This window comes from Gossypium arboreum, chromosome 12, assembly GCF_025698485.1.
Source record: "Gossypium arboreum isolate Shixiya-1 chromosome 12, ASM2569848v2, whole genome shotgun sequence".
Classification (NCBI taxonomy): Eukaryota; Viridiplantae; Streptophyta; class Magnoliopsida; order Malvales; family Malvaceae; genus Gossypium; species Gossypium arboreum.
The window spans coordinates 23,536,940-23,561,828 of record NC_069081.1 but is presented as its reverse complement, the minus strand read 5'-3'; the positions used below and the strand labels follow the sequence as shown (position 1 = coordinate 23,561,828).

Sequence of the window (24,889 nt, the reverse complement as noted above, 5' to 3'; positions counted from 1 at the left end):
TAATACGAAGCATCCCACCGTTTTGACATTTGAATACAATAGGCTTTCGTCTATAATTTACAGCAGCGTCGTGTAAAGTTAACCCATCCATGCCCAAAATCACATCAAAATCATCAAACATTAACAACATCAAATCAAGTGAAAAACTGTAACCCAGAGTCATTAAAGGACAATTTTTGCAAACTTTATCAACTAGCACATACTGACCTAGTGGGTTTATAACAACTCGATTTAGACCCTAGTCGGAATAGTGGTTTCGAGACCACAAATTTGAGTCAAAAAATATTTTAATATTATTTTCTGTGCTTATAATATGTGAATTAATATGTGTGAAAGTTTCGTATAAAAATTTGATCATTTGTGTGCCTAATTTAGAAAAAGGACCCAATCGTGTAAAGTGCAAAAGTGACTTGCTATTTGTTAAAGTACTAAATTACTATGTCTCTTAATTGAGGGGTCCTTATGTTGTTAAAATACTATTTACATTGTGAGTGGACATTAATGGCCTTAATGTTAGTGTTTTATATGTTTATTGATCATGGATAAAATGGTAATTGATGTATTATTATGTATTTATTAAAAACAAAACAAAACTGTGGCCATTTTGTTCATCTTTTCATACAAAAAAAAGAAGAAATGAAAGGGTTTTAAAGCTTTGTTCATTCAGCCATTGTCAAACAAAATTTAGGTATGTGTTTTGATCCATTTTCGATGATTTCTATGTTTTTGTGATTACTACTTAGTGTTCTATCTAGCCCATGTCTCAATTTCTAGAATTGATGATGATTTTGAGTTGAGCCATTGATGAAATTGTGAGCTTTGGATGTTAATTGATGAAAAATGAAAAACATGTGTTAGATTAATATGTTTTGTATTTGAATTTTTGATGAATTTGAGTAATTTGGGCTAAATTGTGAAAATGAAATTTTGAGGGACTAAAATGTGAAATAAATGAAATATATGGGCTTATATGGGCTAGAGGAAAATTTGGCCTAGCATGTGTAATATGAAATTATGTGTATTTTGTGATTTTATGAATTAGGGACTAAAGTGTTAAAATGTGAAAATGTGAGGGCTAAATTGTAAAATGCCCTAAATATGTGCATATGGATTGAATTGAATGATTTGTTGAATAAAAGAGTTCAATTTTAATGTGTATAGATCAAGTACCAAAGAAAACAAAATTAGATCGGGGAAAGTCGAAAGTAGTTGATTAGCCATTCGTTTTCGTTCATTCCTGTATTAGGTAAGTCAATATACAAATAAATGTGTTTTGAATTGAATTATTATTGCTTATAAGCTATTGAATAATGATGAATGGCTATTTGACTTGAATATGAGAAATCCGAGAAAGTTCTGATAATGTAACAACGTCTAAAAAGTCCTGTATGAACCATAAGAATAGTTAGGATACATATGTCATGGCATAGGATTCAGAGGTGTGTTATTGATTACATGGAAGACCACGTTTGGGATGTTGGCATTGTATGAGCTTTTCGAGCTATCCACGTATCCTATTTGATTCCATACTGTTCAACATGCACTCCGAGATATAGATGACTACGTGAATGTGTATTCCAATTCAGGTACGTTTGAAATGTATATCATGTTTGAGAATGAAAGGTAAGTATATGTACATTTGTGGACATATGATATATGTATGAATTATCATGAGAATAAGATGTGTTATATGTAAGTGAATCATGATCAAATGAGCTATATGAGACATATGGATATGTGATTGTAATTTGCCATGAACTACATGAATGAATTGGTTTAGAATTGTGTTAAGTGATAAGTTTATTTGTATATGGCTCGCTAAGCTTTTTAAAGCTTACTTTGTGTTTTGTAGATATCGAAGCTACCGGGAGCTCGAGGATGTCGAGGATCATCACCACACTATCGAACTCTATTTTGGTACCTTTGAAAATGTGAATATTGAAGTATAGCATGTATAGACTAGAAGTATTTGAATATAATTTGTGAAGTGTATATCATGCCATGTGATATGGCTAGATTAAAGTTGCTATTTCGTGTGGTTTTTGGTATATAAGTTGTGTTAAGAAATGGTATGTGTTGATATGCATAAATGGCCAAGTGAGAAATAGTCAATTTCATAAGTTAGTTATGTGAATTAGTTGTGGAAATGGTATGATTTTGATATGAGAATGGATTCGATAAAATTGGAATAATGATATGTATGAATGAATGAGTTTGGTATGTGATTTTGGTATGTTTTGATTTGGATAATAAGAATGAAATTGATTAGTGACATTGTGGATTGAATTATGCATGTTTGAGTATGGTTTTGGTTTCTATTTGGTCATGAATTGCGCTTTGATTTTGGATTTGTAGGGATGACCATTAAGGTGAATGTGTATTCCAATTCAAGTATGTCCCCTGGGGTAGTCCTACAATTTAAAGTCAGTCTCGAGCACGGCCTAGACACTCGGGCGTGTCTGCGGCCGTGTGAGGCACACAGCCTTGGCACATAGGCATGTGTGGCCATTTCGAAGGGTCCACTGGTGTGTGGTTAGCCGTGTGACCCAAGTCAGTTTCAACGACGGCCAAGGCACACGGGCATGTCTCTGGCCGTGTGGTACAAGTTAGTATGTATGCCCTGTTTAGCCGTAGCATTAGACACGCGCTTAGACACACGGGCGTGTCTAATGCCATGTGAGGTACACGGCCTGATCACATGGGTGTGTGACCTCTGTAACTTTGAAAATTTGTTAAGTTTTTGAGAAATTTTGTATGTGCACAGTTTAGTCTCGACCCCTTTCTAAAGCATGTTTAAGGTCTCGATGACCTAAGAAAGGGACATTGAAATGATGCTTGACTATGATGCTATGATGTGTGGATGATATTTGTGAATTGATTATAAACTGTTCCGATATGTCCAGTAATGCCTCATAACCCTAGTCCGGTGACAGATACGGGTCAGGGTTGTTACATGGTTTGATACTTTAACCATGAATTCAGTAGACTCAATAGGTAAATTCTTACTAGATACTAATTTTTGCAAACATACGAATGGGTTGATCCCGGATCAATCAAAGCAGTTGCATCAGTATCAAAAATAGAGAAAGTACCGATAATAACATCTGGTGTAGAAGAATCCTCTCATGCGCAAATAGCTTAAGCCCTAGCTAGTGATTATGCCTCGGATCTCACAATAGAGTCTTCTGTTACACCACGACTACCACTCACATTTCCATAACTACGAGGTGATCTACCTTTAACAACAGTGTTGCTCAGCCTCGTAGTCTGAACTTTCCCTTTCTCAGATTTCTTTGGGCAATCTCTAAGACAGTGGTCTAAAGAACTACACATGAAACACACTCCATTCCTTAATCAACACTGACCATAATGTGGTCTTTTAGAGTGTTTGCACTCGGGCCAAACATCTCTGACACTACCCACACTTGTTACAGATGTAGCTTGAGGTTTTGGACTCGAACGCCAATTGCATTTGTCTTTACTAGAGTACCCCACTGAAGCTTTAGAGCGGTTGTGATGTTATTTTGATCTTTTTGATGCTAAATGATATGACTTCCCAGTCGATATCTTTCTCAAGTCTCTAGCTTCAAAATCAGCTTTTTTTTCTTTTTACTCAGCTCCTCGGCTTTCTGTGCTCGGTCGACCAATACAAAAAATTCTTTTAGTTCAAGAATTCCAACTAATTCCCGCTTCAAATTCTTCATTTAACCCTTCTTCAAATCTTTTACTGTAACATTCCGAAATAGGGCCTAAACGGAACAATGGTTGCGAAACCACAAATTGAGGTAAAAAAAAATAAAATAAAAATATTTAATTATTATTTTGAGGTTCATGGTATGATTACATGATTGTGTGAAAATTTCGTGATAAAATTCTATGCATAAAGTGCTTAAATTGAGGTTAGGGACTAAATCGAATAATTTGCAAAACTTGCATTCTAGAAGTTTTAGTATGAAATTATTTTGGAATATTAATTAGGAGATCTTAAATGGTAATTTGACCAATTTTAAGTTCATGGACAAAATTAGGACATGGAAGGAATTTTGAAAGTTTAGTAAGGAGGGCATTTTGGTCATTTGGTTATTAACATTAATAAAAGGTAAAAAGATGATAAAATTGTATCATCTTCTTCAAGTTACCAGCAGAACCTTACCTCTCTCCATAGCTGGGGTTTCTTCAACTTTCAAGCTTCATAGTAAGTGATTCCAAGCCCGCTTTTAATGATCTTTACGTTTTTGAAGTCCCTTAGCTCGATAAAGCTTATGCTAGCAATAATTTAAGTTAGGAATCAAATTTGGAAAAATACCCATAGGTGAAATTTGTGTATTTTGATGTTTTATGATGGAATATGAGGTTTTAAATTATGTTAGACAACTTGTGCTACTTGGTTTTAAGTGAAAATGAGTAAAAGGCTTAATTGGTAAAAATACCTAATAGTCATAAGTACATGTTAGTGTGTGAATTTGATGTTGCCATAGAAGGAAAAATGATCAGCATGTCATAAAACATAAGAAAATAGGATGAAGTTTAATTTACGAGCCTTGGGGCAAAAGTGCAAATATGTGAAAGTTTAGGGGCAAAATGTAATTTTTCCAAAGTTTGAGTAAAGGGTTGTTTTGATAAATGTTGATATTAAATAAGCTAAATTTGCTATTATAGATCAAGAAGAGCGAAATTGAGAGTAGATCGGGAAAAGAAAAGTAAAGGACTAAATTGTAAAGTTTAGTCACATTTTGTATCGAGGTAAGTTTGATAAATAAATGCAATATTCTTTTATTTTACATTATTATTGTCAATTTCCAGCATTTATATATTATGTTATGAAAATATTTAAAGTCGAATTTAAGGTGAAGTGACAGAGGAAAAGTGTTAGAAAGCCCCGGTTGAACCCTAGGAATGTTAGGATATTAGGGTTGACAGGACGAGCAGAAATGAGCCATGTAAGTCCATATTAGAAATATGGCTTTGGAGACAGATTGAGCCATGTAAGTCCATATTATATATGGCATTGGAGACAGGAATAATTCATGTAAGTCCATGTCAAAGACATGGCATTGGCGAGATATTGATAGACAGGAACGATCCTAGTATCCTTAGTTTTCCGAGTGGTTCAACGGGTCAGGATACGAGTTAAATTACAGTGAATTAACAGCAAAGGAAAAGTAGATTATACTTATGAAAAAGGAAAGGTCAGGTAAGAAAGAAGGTAAGGGAATAAAGAAGAAGATAGAAATTGAGAAGTAAAGAAATTTATGATGTTAGATGATATTATGCATAATTATCCATTATGTTGAATGTTGTGATTTATTTGCTTGTAAGCTTACTAAGCCTAGTGCTTAATCTCTTTATTTTCTTCTTCTTATAGTACTTATCTAGTCACTCGGGGATCGAAGGAAATGTCGGAGGCCGATCACACTATCAAAGAAATAACTCGGTATAATTAGACGTTTTGTTTTGTGTATGGCATGTATAGAAACTTAGCCACTTTTGGTATAATATGAACAATGAATGATGTGTAAATACTTGCTAGTGATTAGCTAATAAAATGGCCGATGATATGCATGTTTATTAATATGTATGATTGAATGGTGATTATCACATGAAAATTATGAAAATGTGAAAGTAACCTAAAAATAGATTCAAGTAACAGCAATGACGTAAATTTGAAAAATTACTAAAAATTGTATAGACATAGTTTGAAGATTAATAATATATGAAATTAAAGCTTATTATGTCTATTTTCTTATGGAATAAGAAAAATAGGTAAAGGTATTACATTTCATGATATATCTGAGTTTTAGTGAAACAAGGTCAGAGCGATTTCTAGAACCCCTGTTTCAAATTTGGAAATTCACCATAAATTGTACAAAACTAATTAGAAGGTATACTTTATATGGTTATAATCCTTGTTGAGTCTAGTTTTAAAAGAAACAAACAGCTTAGTGATATGAATTTTTTACAGGAACAAACATGGTTCGTAGTAACAAGAGGTTAGTGCAGTCGAGTTTTGAAACAGGGGAAACTTTAACTAATAAACTGTACTAATTGGCTAAGTCAAAAATTCTAGAAAAAAATTAGTAGATATATATATGAGTCTAGTTTCATGAAAAATTTACGGATCTTAATTTCGAGTTTTGAAACTCGAGAAATGAATTTTTAAGTAACCATGATGCAGAAAAATAGTTTATTCTGAAAATTAAAATAAATGATTTAGAGTTGTTTAAAAGGTAAGATAAGTTTAGTAACACCTCAAGCTTGACTCCGGTGATGGTTTCGGGTGTGGGGGCGTTACATTTACACATAGCAGTCTCGGTAGGAATACACTCCTGGGCGTATTTGCTTAGTCTAACAAATTCCCGCTTGTACTCTAACACAGTCATACGGCTCTTCTTGAGCTAAAAAAATTCTTTACGTTTCTGATCCAGAAACCTTTGACTAATATATTTCTTTCGAAACTTGATTTGAAAGAATTCCCAAGTGACTGCTCTCTCAGCACAACTGAAATCAATGTGTTCCACCACTGGTAAGCCAAATCTTTCAATAACGATACCACACACTTGACACACTCAGCTGGTGAAAAAGACAATTTGTCAAACACTCTAATTGTATTCTCTAACTAGAATTCAGCTCTCTCGAGATCATCTTCAATAGTAGCTCAGAATTCTTTAGCTTCGTAGTTATGGATCTTATCAACAGGTGGCTTATTGACTAGTATAGGTTCCATACCTTAAGGAATAACAGGAATCGGTTGGGGAGTATGAAGGGGTAGAGGTTGTTGAGTAGTCGCATTCGTCTGTACAAACTCAGTAACCATTCATTCATCATCTGGAAGAAGGCTTCCTTAGCCTCTCCTCCCTGGCCCTTAGATACGGGCCTTGTACTGTTCGATGCTACTCTATTAATGCAGGTTTGAGCATTGCTTTCCACTTCATCAGAGTTAGCTCGTTTGGATGTCATTGCTATATGAAAACATGTTTTCAAATGGTTAGGAGATATCACACTATCATAAGTTATATAATGACATGTATAGCTACACTCGTACACGCTACGTTCAATCCTAAAATTGACTAAACATTAGCTTTGATACCAATAAATGTAACACCCCTAACCCATATCCGTTGCTAAAACAAGGTTACGGAGCATAACTGAAATTTACAATTCAAACGGATAAAAATTTCAAATGTTTCATATCATAGCAATAAATATATTAAAACCAAGTCAAATCATGCATATTGTCTCTTATATGAGCCTTCGATACCCTAAATAAACGTTAGAAACAAGTTGGGACTAAATTGGAAACTCAGAGAATTTTTCAGAAAACAATTAAATTTTCAACACTATAAGGGTCACACGGCCGTGTGGACAAATCGTGTAAGTCTCAAGCCATGTGAACATTCAAAATAGGTAGACACGGCCGTATACCATCCCGTGTCCATGCCCGTGTAACTCACTAACTTGGGTCACACAGCCAAGCCACATGCCTGTGTGCTAGGGTGTGTACCTTTCGATGTAAACTCACATGCCCGTGTGCCAGGCCATGTGTTAGGTTGTGTAACACCCTGACTTGCAACCCTTTGAAAGCTACATGGGACACATGACTGTGTTTTACACACGGTTGAGACACACGCCCGTGTCTCTATCCGTGTGGAAAAAAATAAGCCATTTCACAATCCATTTTTCTCACCCAATTAGGCATATACCTACAATCAACATTGTATATATACAAGCCATAACAAGGCATCCAAATCAAGCATAAACAAGCCATAAACATATTGTATAACATCATACAACCAATATGCCCTTAGGCACCTCAAATGACAATATATAAACATGTCTAACCATGTATTCAATTTGACCAAATAATCAACTAACTTGCATGCATATTTCATCAATACATACCATATAATTTACTTACCAAAACACAACCATTTGGTGCCAAAATGCCATTCTATAATTAGCATCAATAGTCATTTCAGCTATTCAAACAAAGTACCAATTCTCAACCAGTCACAAGCCATATATATTATGCATATTCATCTATCATTTCATCTTCCATCATTCAACCATATTAAGTCATTCATCAAAAATTTTAAGGCTACTTGTATACATGCCAAAATATGCCAAAATGGAATCCAAATCAAATGGCCATATTCACAACAAAACAGATGGCCAACATTAGCCAAAATACATATACATGCCATTATAACTTAAATTAAACATCTAAAAGTACCAAAAGAGTCGATGGATAGTGTGATATAGCTCCGACAAGCTTCCAACCCGAACGAGCTTCTAATTCACTATAAAACATGAAAAATAACATAGAGTAAGCATTTAAGCTGAGTAAGTTCGTATGATGTAGAATAAAGCTTACCATATAGTCACATAATAGGTAAGTAAACATATCATATCCCAACATAATTTGGCCAAATGTCTAAGCATATATACATGAATCATGTTAGCCATGTAATTACATATATACATCAATAATCATGGATGAGCACATCAAATGATAAATTTCATATACATGTATCATCAAATTCTATTTTCCATATAACAATGTACAACAATTTCATGTAATTCATGAGTATACTTGTAATAATTTGTATCTAACGCTTATCATTCGTATCAGAAAATTTCCCATTCAACCGTTTAGAATATGATTCGATACCCGGGATAGCTCGTACATAGTGTGCTAGCTCATATAAATGTAATCCGTTAGGTCATGTACATGTATGCTTATATGCGTTGTGAATTGGTATGCTCACTCGAGCTATAGATCGGTATGCTCTCGCGAGCTATAAATAGGTATACTCACATGATTTGTGGGTCGGAACTTAGCTACACGGTGCTACTCACATGAGCTGTGGAGTATCCGCAACACATGTAGGACCTAGGACATTCAGGACCTATACCCAAATCATGTAAACCCTAATGACATGTCATTTGTATCCTAAGGATTCCAAAGGTTCAAACCGGGCTCGGTAGTCATACGTAGTTGGATATGTAACCGTGTATACATGTCGCAAATTTACAATTCATACATATTTCAAAGTAAAACACATAATCACAATTTCATCATACGAACTTACCTTGACAAGTATACGTAGATATTGAAGCGATTAATCCGAGACTTTCTCTTTGCCTCGATCTAACTCCATTTGAGGTTTGACTTGATCTATATGGATAAATTTAACTCAATTTAATTTATAACTCATTCAATTGAGCCAAAATTATATTTTGGAAAAATTACTCCTTTACCAATATACTTTTAATTCTTTGCAATTTAGTCCCTAACTCATAAAAATGGAAATTTATGCAATTCCACTATAACCCACTATAGCTAAATATCAATTAGGTCCTTAGCAAGCCCTATATAACATTTATTTCACAATTTCACCATGTAAAATTTTCTATTTTTCAATTTAACCCTTATTTGACATTTTCATCAAAAATCACTTAACAAAAGTTCTTTATCTAACAAAAACTATCCATTTTCTTCCATAACTCATCAAAAATCATGCATATTCAACAATGGAAAACCCTATTAATTTAACGATTTCACAAATTAGTCCTCGGGCTAGCCCGAAAATATAAAATAATTAAAAACATGACAAAAATTCATACCTATTTAAAAACAATGAATATGGCCGAATCCCTAGCTTATAAGAATAAGAAATTTCAGTGGTAGCTTGATGAATGAAAAAATTGAATGCCTTTTTCTTATTTTAATTATCATCTAATTACCAAATTCCAATTACAAGCTTTAAAAGCTTTAAAATTTACACAAATGCCAAGCCATCACATTCCACTATCTTCATTAATGGTCTAGTTACCATATAAGGACTCTTAGTTTAAGTTTCTATAGGTATTAAATGCCTTTAGCTACTAGAACTCAACTTTTACACTTTACGCGATTTAGTCCTTTTTATCAAATTGATCATTTAAATAGTAAAACTTCTTAACGAAATTTTTATATGGTACTACTATCGTGGTGTAGGAAATAAAATAATAATAAAATAATTTTTTTAATTTAGATTTGTGGTCCCGAAACCGCTATTCTGATTTCACTAAAAACGGACTATTACATAACACATTTCATTTGTCAACACTTAATTCATTTTCCATCTCAAAACTCATCATAAATTGACCTATATCACTTGAACAGAAACTCAGCATATTTAACTACATTTATACCATTGCAAATAGTTCATATCTACCTTAAAGCATAACTCCATTTATTCTCATTATAAACATTCCAAATATGGTCAATCTAAACATGCATCAATTTAACCAAATTAACAACCACCAACAAGCATCAAAATACCATAAGTACCACAAATCCAAAACAACATTACATGCCATAAACATCAAATAAACATTAGACATAAGTCTACCTATACATGCCATTTTAACCATGACCAAAACATCAAAATCTACTGGTATAATCGCTGGATAGTGTGATAGATCTCTGACTAGCTTCCAGCCCGGTCGGACTTCTGATAATCTGGAAAGTAAGAGAAATATAACCACGCAAACAATGAATGCTTAGTAAGCTTGTATTAACTTTAATCGTAATATTCCATATTAAATATGAACTTTATATGTCATAAATAAACCAATACCAATGCCTCAAGATTTGTCAAACTATATAACTATCAACTCACAAATGAATAGGTTCATTAACATCCCAAATACTTTCCATTTATAACATAATAAGGTCTTATGAGTTGAATTACATAATCATCAACCCTTTCTTAAAACGGTGAATCATTTCATTTACTTATTTACCATTCCATTTGCTTAGCATAAGCTTAATTACGTTATCAATTCACGAATTAGTGTATTTATTCGTGACATAAGTAAACTCACATATATCACTAAGTAAATTCCTTCCTCACAAGTAAGTCCTTTAAATCAACAATCCTTTTTATTTCATCATATTTTGTCTCATCTATGAACTTATCATTTTAATATCTATTCTTACCTATTTCATTTGCATAACATAAGCATAAACATCAACCATAACCAAAAGCTAGTGCATTTAAACATAACTCTTTCACATTTAACTAATAATTATTGTGTAATTCACCATTCGTTTCAAACTTTCCTATAAACATATCATTATGGAATCACTTACTTTCACCAAACAAGATTAAAGCTAAATGAATAAATTAATCATACATGTTATACATTTACGAAGCACTTATAGGCTTAGTATTGAAAATGATTCATCGTATGCTTCCTGTACTATAATAATTCAATCCAAACTCATTCATATATGTATATAAACATATATCTTTAACCGAATAATCATCAATATAAAGATACTTACATATGATGAAGTAATTCATTGGTCATTTAACATTTAACATTTAACAATTACTAATATCTTGACTATACACTAGCAATTGACATTAAAATAATTTTGTAAATTTCATTCACATTTAGCCCAACGAACTAGTAACTTGACTTGGATACTCGGGTAACTACACCACACTAAAGGCATCATAGATGCATAACAGGGGCTGCAGACAGGGGCACAAATGTGCAAATAGAGGCAACGTAGTGCGAATAGGGACACCAAAGTGTATACAGGGGCACTAAAATGCAAACAGGGGTAGCGAAGTGAAAAATCTCGTACAAGTGCACATTCTAACCCTATTAGCATGCATCGTAGTGATTACTACGTTCAACTGGGCATTTAATGTAATCCATTTCCTTTAAACATATTTATCATTCAATGTCACTTTATCGTTCTCTTACACATGATACATTATCAATACATATATTCATACTATTAATATATCATCACAAAGATTAACATCATCCATTAATCACTTTCATATTTCTCAATACACATGCTATAACAATTCATAATCATTCTGAAGTCACATATCTCATATTTCATAAATATTCAATAGTTTTCTAATAAATCCATTCCCACCTTATATTCAGTTATAATATTTCGAGTTCCAACTCACATTTTAAATATCATATATAAGTATATACATTCATAAATCAGCAATAACATTATATATATAAGTATGTACAATTCTGTACCTATGAACTTACCTAGCTGAATTGCAGAAATAACTAAGTATAGAGGCTATTTGGTAATTTTCTCTTCTCCTTGATTTTCAACTCGTTCTTGATCTAAATTAAGAATTTCATTCAATTCATTAATTTAGATAGTAAAATAATTTATTTTATGCAATTTAGTCATTTTTGACATTTTTACAAAATTACCCTCAACTTTTCATTTTTATTCAATTTAGTCCTTTTGTCCTAAAACATGCAAATCAACCATCTTTATAGCAAACCCATCTCGATCGAATACTCATAGCTTCCAATACAGCCCATTTTATAAAAAATTCACATCAAGTCCTTGCATTTTTACTATTTCAACAATTTAATCCCTAATCGTTAAATTCTTAAAAAATCACTTAACAAAATACTTATAAATAACAACTAATACTTAAAATTAATCATTTAACATCTAAAATCACAAAGATTCATCAATGGTAACATTCAAAATCTTTAACAGTTTCAAAATGAAGGTACGAGCTAGTTGGACCTAATTACAACAATCTTAAAAACATAAAAATGAAAACAAACAGGTGAAAAACGGACTCACATGCATCCAATAAAGCTTGGCTGAAGCTTGAATATGCTTCCATGGAGGTTCGGTGGTGAACCATAAAATTGAAGAAGAAAACATGATATTTTCTTTTTTTATTCTTTATTTTATCTTTATCTTTAATAATAATATTATAACATATAAAACACATGCTAAATTAATTAGTTTACTCTTGGAATGAAATTGAGCATGCTGAGCATTTGAGAATAATGTTGCAAATGCTGCGAAAGAAACAATTGTATGCCAAATTCAATAAATATGAATTTTTGCTATGAGAAGTTAGTTTTCTTGGGCATATAGTATCTGCTGAAGGTGTCAAAGTAGACCCGAATAAAATTTTAGTCGTTGTTAATTGGAAGCCACCGAATAATGTGTCTGAAGTCTAAAGTTTTCTGGGACTAGCTGGTTATTATCAGAGGTTTGTAAAAAAAATTTCAAAGATAGCTTTTCCAATGAATCATTTGCTACAAAAAGATGTAAAGTTTGAGTGGACTGACAAATGCCGATAGAGTTTTGACAGATTAAAGGCTTTATTGATAGAAGCACCTGTGTTAGTCCAACTTGAATCGGGTAAGGAATTTATAGTTTATAGTAATGCATCATTGAATGGTTTAGGCTGTATTTTAATGCAAGAAGGTAAAGTAGTAGTCTATGCTACAAGACAGCTAAAGCCACATGAAAATAACTACCTGACACATGATCTTAAACTGAAAGCTAGAGTGTTTGCATTGAAAATTTGGCGGCATTATTTATTTGGTGAAAAACGTCACATATTCACTGATCATAAAAGTCTGAAATATTTGATGTCATAGAAAGATTTGAATTTGAGACAGCGCAGGTGGCTTGAATTCCTGAAGGATGATCTTGTTATTGACTACTATCCGAGAAAAGCCAATGTAGTGGCAGAAGCTTTGAGAAAAAAATCCTTGTATACTTTGTGAGTAATGAATACCCGATTATCATTGTCTAATGATGGCTCAATCATAGCTGAATTAAAAGCTAGACCATTGTTTTTGCAACAGATCTCTGAACCTCAAAAAAATGATAGTAAGTTGCAAGCAAAATGGGTACAAAGTGAATTGACTCTTACTCAGAATTTCAGATTGGGACTGATGGTTGCTTTACCGAAAAGTTCAGACCTAGTACAGAAGATTTTGAGTGAAGCTCACCATGGTAACATGTCTATACATCCTGGTAGTAATAAAATGTATAATGATTTGAAAATGATGTACTAGTGGCCGGGAATTAAATGAGATATTTCCTAGTTCGTATCTAAATGTTTGATATGTTAGCAAGTAAAAGTTGAACATCAGTTGCCTTCTGGACTATTACAATCGGTTATGATACCAAAATGGAAATGGGAAAGAATTACTATGGACTTTGTAACGGAACTACCCCTGTCTCCAAAGAAGAAAGATGTCATTTGGGTAATTGTTGATCGGTTGACAAAGTCTGCACAATTTATTTCGATACGTATGGATTATTCCTTGGATAGATTGGTTGAATTATATGTTTCTGAGATTGTCAGATTGCATGGAGTGTCTATCTCCATTATTTCAGATAGAGACCCTCGGTTTACATCTCGATTTTGGAGCAAATTGTAAGAAGCTCTAGGCACTCAGTGTTGGAAGATATTGGAAGATATGTTTCGGTGTTGTATACTTGAGTTTGAAGGTAACTTGTAACACCCCTAACCCGTATCTGTCACCTGATTAGGGTTACAAGGCATTACTGTACAAAAAACAGTTTAGCATACTCATTTATCACCTTTTATGCACCAAAGATTTACGATACATTTATAACCTTATCAAACTCAAATATCCACAATTCACTTATTAAAAATTGAAATACATGAATCATAATTCCAATTCAAAAATAATCATACCTTACTAATCATGTATCACAAATAAGCTCATTTCAAAATTTCAACTAATTCAGTTCGAGCATACATCAAAACCCAATTGAACATGTTCTGAAATTACCAAATTCTAACTAAGCTTGTATACATTAAAGTCATGTTCACATATTTAATACTTTCAATAATCAATTCCCTATATCCATCACATTAATGACATTTTCATAATTAAATCATATTCAAGCATATATCTTCACTTTTAACATACAGAAAATATGTTAGTACATAATTTCATTGGCTAAGTATCAAACCTTTCATTTCGTAACTTTTCTATATGTACATAACGAAACCAATCGAACCAACATGAATACAACTTAATGTCCAATCGCATATGCGACATTAGCAACATTACAATATGGTTGTACATACCTTTGATGTCATAATATTATATGTATTTTATCCTAAATGCAACCGCCCTTTTCTATGTATATTTACCGAATCAATATTAACCTATTCCCTTAATTAAGTCATAACTATACCAATTCATATGTGATGCATATTTGTCTAGATTTAAACATCCACACGGTATAATGGGCATGCATATATAATACACATAAACAAGCATCTCCATTTATCCACATACAATTATGATTATTACCAATTTTAAACTCTAGTACTGAAGCAAATTATACCAAAGTACCTATCTATCATATACCAAATTATTTAACCACAAATTGGGTACATTTTCAACTCAAATATAAAACCTAACATTTTGATCTTTCATTACCGAACCTCAAACAAAGCATATCAACCAAAACAATCATATAACATAATCTTTATTTACCTTCACCAACCGTACCTAATTAGCCAACCAATCAAGCATAATATATGCACATACATTACCATTACAAACAGTATCAAAATAACCAATACACAATCGAATATATAATCATCATTTTAACCCATTACTAAGCCGAATTATAAAACCATTCACAAAGACAAAACATATCATGCATCAAGCTTACCAAAAAAATGAGCTAATCATAAGTTATTCATATCATTACTCAATCAAGCCGTATAACCAAAACACTATACTTACATGCCATTAATCACACTTACCAAAATGAGTTTATACCATAACCGGATATTCACCACACTAGCATCATGATCAAGCCATTTTTTTCATAGCTATATATATATACAATTCAAAACAAACCATATCAAGCTAGACTATAAATGCCATATGTCATAAACACAAGTTTTCTTTCAAGGTAGATATCGATAGTGTAATGACGTTCCTTAACGATCCCGAGCTCGAGCTAGCTTTAAATATATATAAAATAGAGAAAGAATATACAAAGTAAGCTTTGAAAGCTTAGTAAGCCATAAGCAAATAAATTAACACAAGAATATTCATAATTCATTTCGAAACAACCAAACCTAATAAATTCCATATACATATATAATTCCAATTCTCATAAAGTTCACATAATAACTTTAATCATAAACACTTACCTTTTTTTTCAAAGTTCGGATAAACTTAATAAATACTTGAATCGTTTAAATCGAACTCCCATCTGGTCTTGCCATTTTTTCCCATTGAACCATTCAAATTTGTTAAGGATACAAGGAAATCAAAATATGCTCGTACATTGTCATATCCTAGATATGGTCTTACATACGATCACTTATCGATGCTACTGTCCCAGATAGGGTCTGCCACAAATCATATACGATGCCAATGTCCCAAACATGGTCGTACACGTTTTCTTACTTCGATGCTAATGTCCCAGACATGGTCTTACACGAATCACACATCGAAAGTCCTAATGCCATGACAAACGTATCCTATACTATTCCTATGGTTCATACGGGGCTTCCAAATGTCGTAATTCAATTAATTCAAGCTCGATACAAGTCATACTATGCTTATATCAATTCGACAATATGTCAAGTATATACATACCAATTCAGTAACATTTAAAACATATACATTCGAATTTAACAACTTTTATTTATTTATGAACTTACCTCGTACAGACATGAACAGACTGGAAAGACTATTCGACAACCTTTGATTTCCCCTGATCCAAATTCGATTTCCTCTTTTGTTGATCTAAATTAATCAAATTTCACTAATTTAATCACACATTTAATCAATTCAAACAACAAATACATAATTAGGCCTTTTTACACTTTGGCCCTTATAATTTCACACTTTGACATTTTAGTCCTTATTTCACAAAACACAAAATATACATAATTTCCTTATACACATGCTTGGCTGAATATTCCATTAATTCATATAAGTCCATATCTTTCATTTACTTCACGTTTTGACCTCTCAATTTACAAATTTCACAATTTAATCCTTAATACACATTTTTATCAAAAATCACATAATTAAACATAATAATCTATCAACAAAGATTTAATTTTCATCATCAAACCACAAAAATCTCAAGCTATCAACAATGGAAAATCAAAAAATCCATAATCAATTCAAAAATTCAAGCATGGGCTAGCTAGTATTCGAAGCAACGATCTCAAAAAAAACTTGAACAAAATCCATACCTTAATTAAAGAAAACCAAGGCCGAACCTAGCTTGCTCTTTTTCTTTCTTAGTTTCAGTCAAAAGATGAACAACATGCATGGCCATTTAATTTTTTTTGTTTTATTATATTATCATTTATTAACTTAATTACCTTGTTAACCTTAATGAAATAATATAAAAGCTTTATAATAGTTGTCCACTACCGTCCATGCTATTATTTAATGGCCTAATTTCATTTCAAGGCCTCCACATTAAAAAGAACACAACAATTTAGCACTTTAATAAATAGCAAGTCATTTTTCCATTTTCCATGATTAAGCTTTCACAAATCGAGCACACAAACATTAAAATTTTCACTCGAAACTTTCACACATATTAAAATAATTTTACGACTTCATATTTGTGGTTCCAAAACTACTATTTCAGTTTAGCTAAAATCGGGCTGTTACATAACTGGGAAAAGTATTTGCCTTTGGTTGAATTTGCTTATAATAACAATTATCAGTCTAGCATCAAAATGGCACTGTATGAAGCCTTGTATGGTCGCAAATGTAGAACTCTATATATTGGACAGAACTCAGAGAGAAAAAGTTACAAGGAGTTGACTTGGTCTGAGAGACTGAGGAAAAAGTGAAAGTAATTTCAGACAGTTTGAAAGCAGCCTCTGATCGTCAAAAGTCCTACGCTAATTTGAAGAGAAAAGAAATAGAATTTCAAGTCGGTGACAAAGTATTCTTGAAAGTGTCGCCATAGAAGAAAGTTCTCCGATTTGGTCATAAAGGAAAACTTAGTCCACGATTCATTGGACCATATGAGATTACAGAAAGAATTGGATCGGTTTCATATCGGTTAGCTTTACCACCAGAACTTGATCGGATTCATAATGTTTTTCCTGTGTTTATGTTACGATGGTACCGATTCGATCTTTGAAATGTTATCTCTCCAACAGAGGTAGAGATTCAGGAATATCTGAACCTTTTCACTGGTAAGATTTTTTAGGACAAAAATGCTTAAGGGGGAGAGTTGTAACAGCCCATTTTCAGTGAAATTGGAACAATGGTTCCGGGACCACAAATCTGATCCGAAAATAAGGTTAATTTTTATTTCATTATATGTTTCGTATTATAATAGGCATGTTGTATGAAAATTTTGATACGAAAATTTTATCGATTAAGTGTTTAATTCCGAAAAGGACTAAATCGCATAAAATACGAAAGTTGAATTCTAGTAGATATAAGAATTAAATAGCTATGGAATTCAAATCTAGAGGTCTTTATATGGTAATTAGACCATTAAAGAAAAGTCTATAAATTCTTGGTGACTCATTCATGGAAATATAGAAAAAGAGTAAGGACTAAATTGGAAATTACAAAATACTTAATTAATTAAAAGATGAAAATAAAATATCATCTTATTTTATCATTATCTTTAACTTGAAAACACATGGAAACCGTAGGAGAGAGAGAAGAAACATTCAAGGCCTAATTGGGTAAGTTTTCTTGTCTCATTTTTAGTAATTTTGATATTTTTGAAATCGGGGTAACTTAATCTCTCCATTTGAGGGATTAATTTGAAAAGTTATCAAAGTATGGAAAATGGGTTAAGGATGTATATGCTAAAAATTAGGAATTTATGGTAGAAAATGAAAGGTTGTTGATAGATAAACAACTTTTACAAGGTGATTTTTGATCGAAACATGATTTAGGGACTAAAATGTAAACTTGTGAAATTGAAGAAAAATTATGAATTTTTATGAATACAAGTGCTGAAAAATTCATAATGGATTTTGGTTAGGCTTGGAATATGGAGTAAATTGCATAAGTTTTATTTTCTAAACCTAGGGATGAAATTGAAATTTATGGAAAAGTTAGAGGCAAAATGGTAATTTTGCCTAGGATGTAAATTGAGTCCATTTAAATATGAAATGTGTGAAATTGATGATTAAATTCATTTATATAGATTCAAACAACTCTAATTCGAGGTTAGATCAAGGGAAAGAAAAGGGTTCAGATTAGTAGATTTCTAACGCGAACAAGTATCGAGGTAAGTTCGTGTAGCTTAATTAAGCGTGAAAATATGTTTAATTGAATGTTGTGTTGTATGGAATGTGACTTATATTGATGTACATTACTTGAATGCTGTAATGGAATTTAATACATGCTTGATATGGTGAAAAAGGGTTAAGTCCCGATTGAATATTAAATTCCGATGAATATATGCGCTTTCCCAAAACGAATCAGGTCCTGCATTTGTTACGGGCGGGATTTAGTTTGGACAAGTAATCCTATTGACCTTGTTATATAAAAGATTTAGCTTGGACTGGTAATCCTAATCGAGTTCTTCTGAGCATACATTATATAAAGGATTTAGCTTGGACTGGTAATCTTGTTATACAATATGTGGCTCGAGAGTATGTTCCTTGAGTAAGTGCCCTAAGGGGTACCCTCGAATAAGGATTGACGGATTATGGAATCGTACACCTCGAGTGTACTACTTGAGCATCCATCCAAATTCCATTGATTCAACAGACATAAAACTCTTGACATGGTATGATACTTATAAGATGAAATGAAAATGACTTGAAAGAATATTGCATGAAAAGCTCATCTATGTTTACTTGATTGTTATGAAGATTTTGGTGACTAAAATGTTTGGTTGAATGCATGTGTTTAGGCAATGTTGCTAATGGATGGTAACATGATATTGTATGCTTAGATTTAATAACAGGATTGGTAAGTTTAGTTTCCGTTATACGAGCTTACTAAGCATGTAATGCTTACTCCGTTTTATTTTCCCTGTTTTATAGTGCTCTGAAGCTCGCAAAGGTTAGAGATCATTGGAGCATCGTCACACTATCAATTAGTCATTTTGGGTATACTTAGTAAAATCATTTTGGTATAATGGCATATATAGGACAACTTGGCCAATAGTGGCTTGAAAATGATGTTTTGTAACCTAGCCATTGGAATGGCTAGTAACGGCTTATTTTGGTATGATTAGGTAGGTTATTTTGATGTATTCATATGTGATATGTTAAGTACATGTGATCAAATGATGTTAATACCTAAGTTAATCTAAGGTAAGTTATAAACAAATATGCATGTAATGATATGCCTTGTTGAATGACGAAGTTTGTTTAATTTGAATGGTTGCATTGGTTGGTATTGGATGTGTGTTTCAAGTGCATGTCTTGGGTGAAATTTTGGGTGAGAAAGAAAGATAGAAATGGCTTCAGGTGTGTGTCTAGACCGTGTGTAACACACAGCCTGGTAACATGGGCGTGTGGTTAGTTCATGTGTCTTCTGCACCTTAATTTTGAGAAACAGAATGCTCAGAATTGAGAACACGGGCAGAGACACAGGCGTGTGTCTCAGCCGTGTGAGCTACATGGCCTAAAACACGAGCGTGTGTCTTGGCCATGTGAAACCTGCATCTAATTTCAAATTAAATTAATTAACCACATGGCCTAGCACACAGGCGTGTGGCATGGCCGTGTGCACAAGTCAAAGAGTTACACGGGGTCGAACACGGCCTCTAGCACAAGTGTCTCCCAGGGTCACACGGGCATGTCCCTTGGACCACACGGACGTGTGAGCCTTGCACCTTGGAAAATTTTGAAAAGTCGCAAAAAATTCTTAGAGTCCCCGATTAAGTCCCGACTCGATTCTAATGCTCGTATTGGGCCTTAAGGGTCTAATCAAAGGACATTTTGAGTGATCTCAGTTAATGAATAGAATTTACATTATTTGTAAAATGTTCTAAAAGTTCTGGTAATGCTCCTAAACCTTGTTTCTACGACGGATACGGGTTAGGGGTGTTACATCCCAAGTATCATTTTCTCTCGGTACAACAGAAGTTATGGTATTCCACCAATGGTAGGTTGTGTCTTTTAGTAAAGATACTGCACATTTTAAACATTCAGTCGGTGTACATGATAATTCATCTAGAACTCTGATGGTATTTTCCAACCAAAACTCAGCCCTCTTCGGATCATCATCGGTAGTAGCCCTAAATTCCTCTGCCTTATATTTACAGATTTTATCCACTGGAGGCTTACTAATTCTAACATGTTCAGCACCCTATGGCATCTTTAGAACCGGTTGAGGAACAGGAGGGGGAGGTTGTTGTACAGAAGGATTTGTTCTTATGAATTCTGTAAACAACGCATTCATCATTTGGAAGAAGGCTTCTTTTTCCTTCTCACCTCGACCCTCAGATTCAAGCCTTCTACTACTGGATGCAGCTGTTTGTACTGAAGCTGGAGCATTGCTCTCAGCTTCCTCAGATTCAGCTCTAGCTTGGATGAATGACATTACTATATGAAAAACACATTTAAAATGGTCAGGAGATATCACACTATCAAAAATTATATAATGGCCTGTATAGCTAAATTCATACTTGCTACTTTAGTCCGAGAATAAACTAAACCATAGCTTTAATACCAATAAATGTAACACCCCTAACCTGTATCCATCGACTGAATAAGGTTACGGAATATTACCGAAGTTTACAAAATAATAACAAATAATTCATGTCATTTACTATTCATATCTGAAACTATTCATATCATCCCTTGATTGGACCCTCGGGGCCCAATTTAATCAATAGAATCAAATCGGGATCTCAAAGAATTTTTCGCAAAATTTAAAAAGTTTTCTTTAACATAGAGATCACACGCCCGTGTGAGTAGGCCGTGTGACCCACACGGCCAAGTGACATGGCCATGTCTCAGGCCGTGTGGGCATTTGATGTGAGGCACACAGTCGTGTCTTAGCCCGTGTCCTTACCCGTGTAACACTCTGATTTGTGCCACACGGTTTGCCACACACCCGTGTCCTAGGCCGTGTGGTCAATTTAATTTTCACAAATTAGGTGCAAGTTTCACATGGCCAAGACACACGCCTATGTTTTGAGTTGTGTAGCACACACGGCTGAGACACACGCCCTTGTCTCCTCTCGTGTGCCCAATTCTGAGCGTTCTGTTTCTCAATTTTAAGATGCAAGGGACACACGGCCAAACCACATGTCCATGAGCCAGGCCGTGTGTCATACACGGTCAAGACACATGCCGGTGTGTCTACCCATGTGGACAAAATAAGGTCATTTCCTAGCCTTATTTCTCACCCAAATTTAACCTTCAACTACAATAACATTTGCATATATTTTCCAACCAATTCAAATCATATAAATCAAGCAAACATCATTGGTATATATGAAATAGTATTACAGATTCATATGATCAAACTTACCTTCTTGTGATTATTTATATTCTACTCTAATTCAATCTAACCAACCACATACATATATGTTAAACATGACATATATAACCTTATAGTATCATATCAAAACAATCCATTTTAGTCATTCCAATGGCTAGGTTACAAACTACTATTTATATGCCAACAAAAGCCCAGTTAACCTATACATGCCATTATATCAAAATAAGATTTCTTTTTATACCAAAACAAGCTAAAGGATAGTGTGATGATACTCTGACCGATCTTCAACCTTTACGAGCTTTCGAGCACTATAAAACAAAGAAAAGAAAACCTAGTAATCATTTATTGCTTAGTAAGTTCGTCTAACAAGAATTTAACTTACCATATATTTAAATTTATGATAAACATACAATAATGCATCCTAGCAATTAGGCTTATAGGTTAAAGCACAACTTCACCGAATCATGTTAGTCAAGTAATTCACATAATATCAAGAACATAGATAAGCTCATCATTTAATGTCTTTCATATTCATATGCTTTCCATAATATTATTCCATATTACATGTATACTTTGATGATAAATCATTTCAAATTCAGTTTAGCCATGTTAGAACATTACCCATTGAATTTATTTGAAATATCGATGGATACGCTCATATAGTACACTTTAGTGTACACTACTATAGTTCATCAATTCATTTCTAGGGGTAACCAATTAGGGCACATAATCGGGAAGCATACTCTCGATCTATTTAATGGAAAGCTCACATAGAGCCATTTCGAGAAGCTCATAAAGAGCTTATCGGGAAGCTTATTCGGGCTATATAAAGGGAAGCTCATAAGAGCCATAATCGGGATGTTCACAAAGAACCTAATCAGGAAGTTCACAAAGAACCATATCGGGAATCTCCAGATAGCCAATATCAGGAAGTTCAAGCAAACACTATCGAGAAGTTCACAAAGAGTCAATTAACGGCAAGTTCACAAAGAACCTTTAATCAGGATGCTCATAAGAACTAAGGTGTGTCGACAACAAATGAAAGAACACAACCTATTGGGACGCTCTGAAGAGCTATAACGGGAAGCTCGCTGAACCATATAACGGGAAGCTCGAGAAGGCTTATAACGGGACACTCATAAGAGCTATGTGTCCGCAACATATGTTGAACCACAACCAATACGAGAAATCCTATATCCGTCGACTCTCATTTATTCAAACGGGATTTGACATTTATCGAGCATTATCGAATATTCAATCAATTTCATATACATGGAAATTATACTGCACATATATAACATTTAATTAAAACGTATAAATGTACACAATTTAGTTACACGAACTTACCTCGACACTTGTTCATACATGAAATCTACTACTCTGAAACTTTTTTGTTTTCCTCGATCCAACTCAGTATTAGGTCTTTTAGGATTTAATTAAGCTTGATTAGTTTCCTTTCTCTCTTTTAGGGTTTCCATAGAATTTTTGGGGATGAAGATGATATAAAATGATATTATTTCCATTTAATTATTTATCATCCATTAATTTTTCCACTTTCCAATTTAGCCCTTGCCTTTTTCTAATTTTCCATTGATGATTATAACACCTCTTACTCGTGTCTGATACTGGGATACGGTACGAGGCATTACCGGACATAAACATACACATACATGTAAAAATCGGGCCATAAAATTTCTTTTAATTCAAAAATTTTCAAATACATGCATGTCATCCCATGAAAATTTGAGAAGTTTGAGAAGTTTCAAGAAAACTTAGAAAATTTTCCCATGAAACAAGGTCACGCGCCCTTGTGGACCTAGGGACGAGCCCGTGTGTCTTTGACACGCCTATGTTCTCAGGCTATGTAACTCTCTATTTATGATGTCATCATGCAAATCAAACCACACGGCTAAGCCGTACGCTCGTGTCTCCAGGCCATGTCCCTCACATGGTTGAGATACACGACCGTGTCTCAGCCCGTGTAGTCAACACTTAGGCTATTTTCCAAGCCTTCGTGTTACCCATAAACCCTTACAATCTTATACATATTAAAACCACAAATCATGACATCATTTTAGTGATTAAACAACCTTTATTAAGACATAATCATAACATTAACATGTCCTCTTACAAGAAATGCATCTACTCATGCAATACCAAGTCTAGATTCCTTAATTCACATTCATAAGGCTTGTCATTTTGATGATCAATTTTACCATTATACTATGGTTACCAACTTATCCATCAAGCATTCATGTTCAACCATTATCATGTTGTTTTTATAACGTGCAATTACTACATGGCTATGACCACCTCAATCGGTCATAGAGCATACATCCAACACACATGTCATTTTACCAACCATGCATGGCAAACCAACATAATCACATCATAAACATTAGGCATGACATGAATAGCTAGGTTTACAAGCTATAATCAATATGAGCCACATCCCATGGCCATATACATACAAATCAATATAAGCCAATACATTTGGCCAAAGCGTAATAACACATGTCATAAACCTAAATCCCTATACATGCCACTCAATTAAAATTTCTAATATATGTTTTATTATTCCAAAGGTAATGACTTGATAGTGTGATGCTGCCTCCGACGATCT

The 24,889-nt window shown here is 33.4% G+C and overlaps 1 long non-coding RNA gene across 1 annotated transcript; it reads left to right on the top strand.

The window, feature by feature from the left end:
• The first annotated feature begins 4,690 nt into the window (after positions 1-4,690).
• Positions 4,691-5,522, top strand: LOC128285189 (uncharacterized). The gene is made up of 2 exons (XR_008275630.1): positions 4,691-4,743; positions 5,366-5,522. It is a non-coding gene; the product is annotated as an uncharacterized LOC128285189 (long non-coding RNA).
• The last annotated feature ends 19,367 nt before the right edge of the window (positions 5,523-24,889 follow it).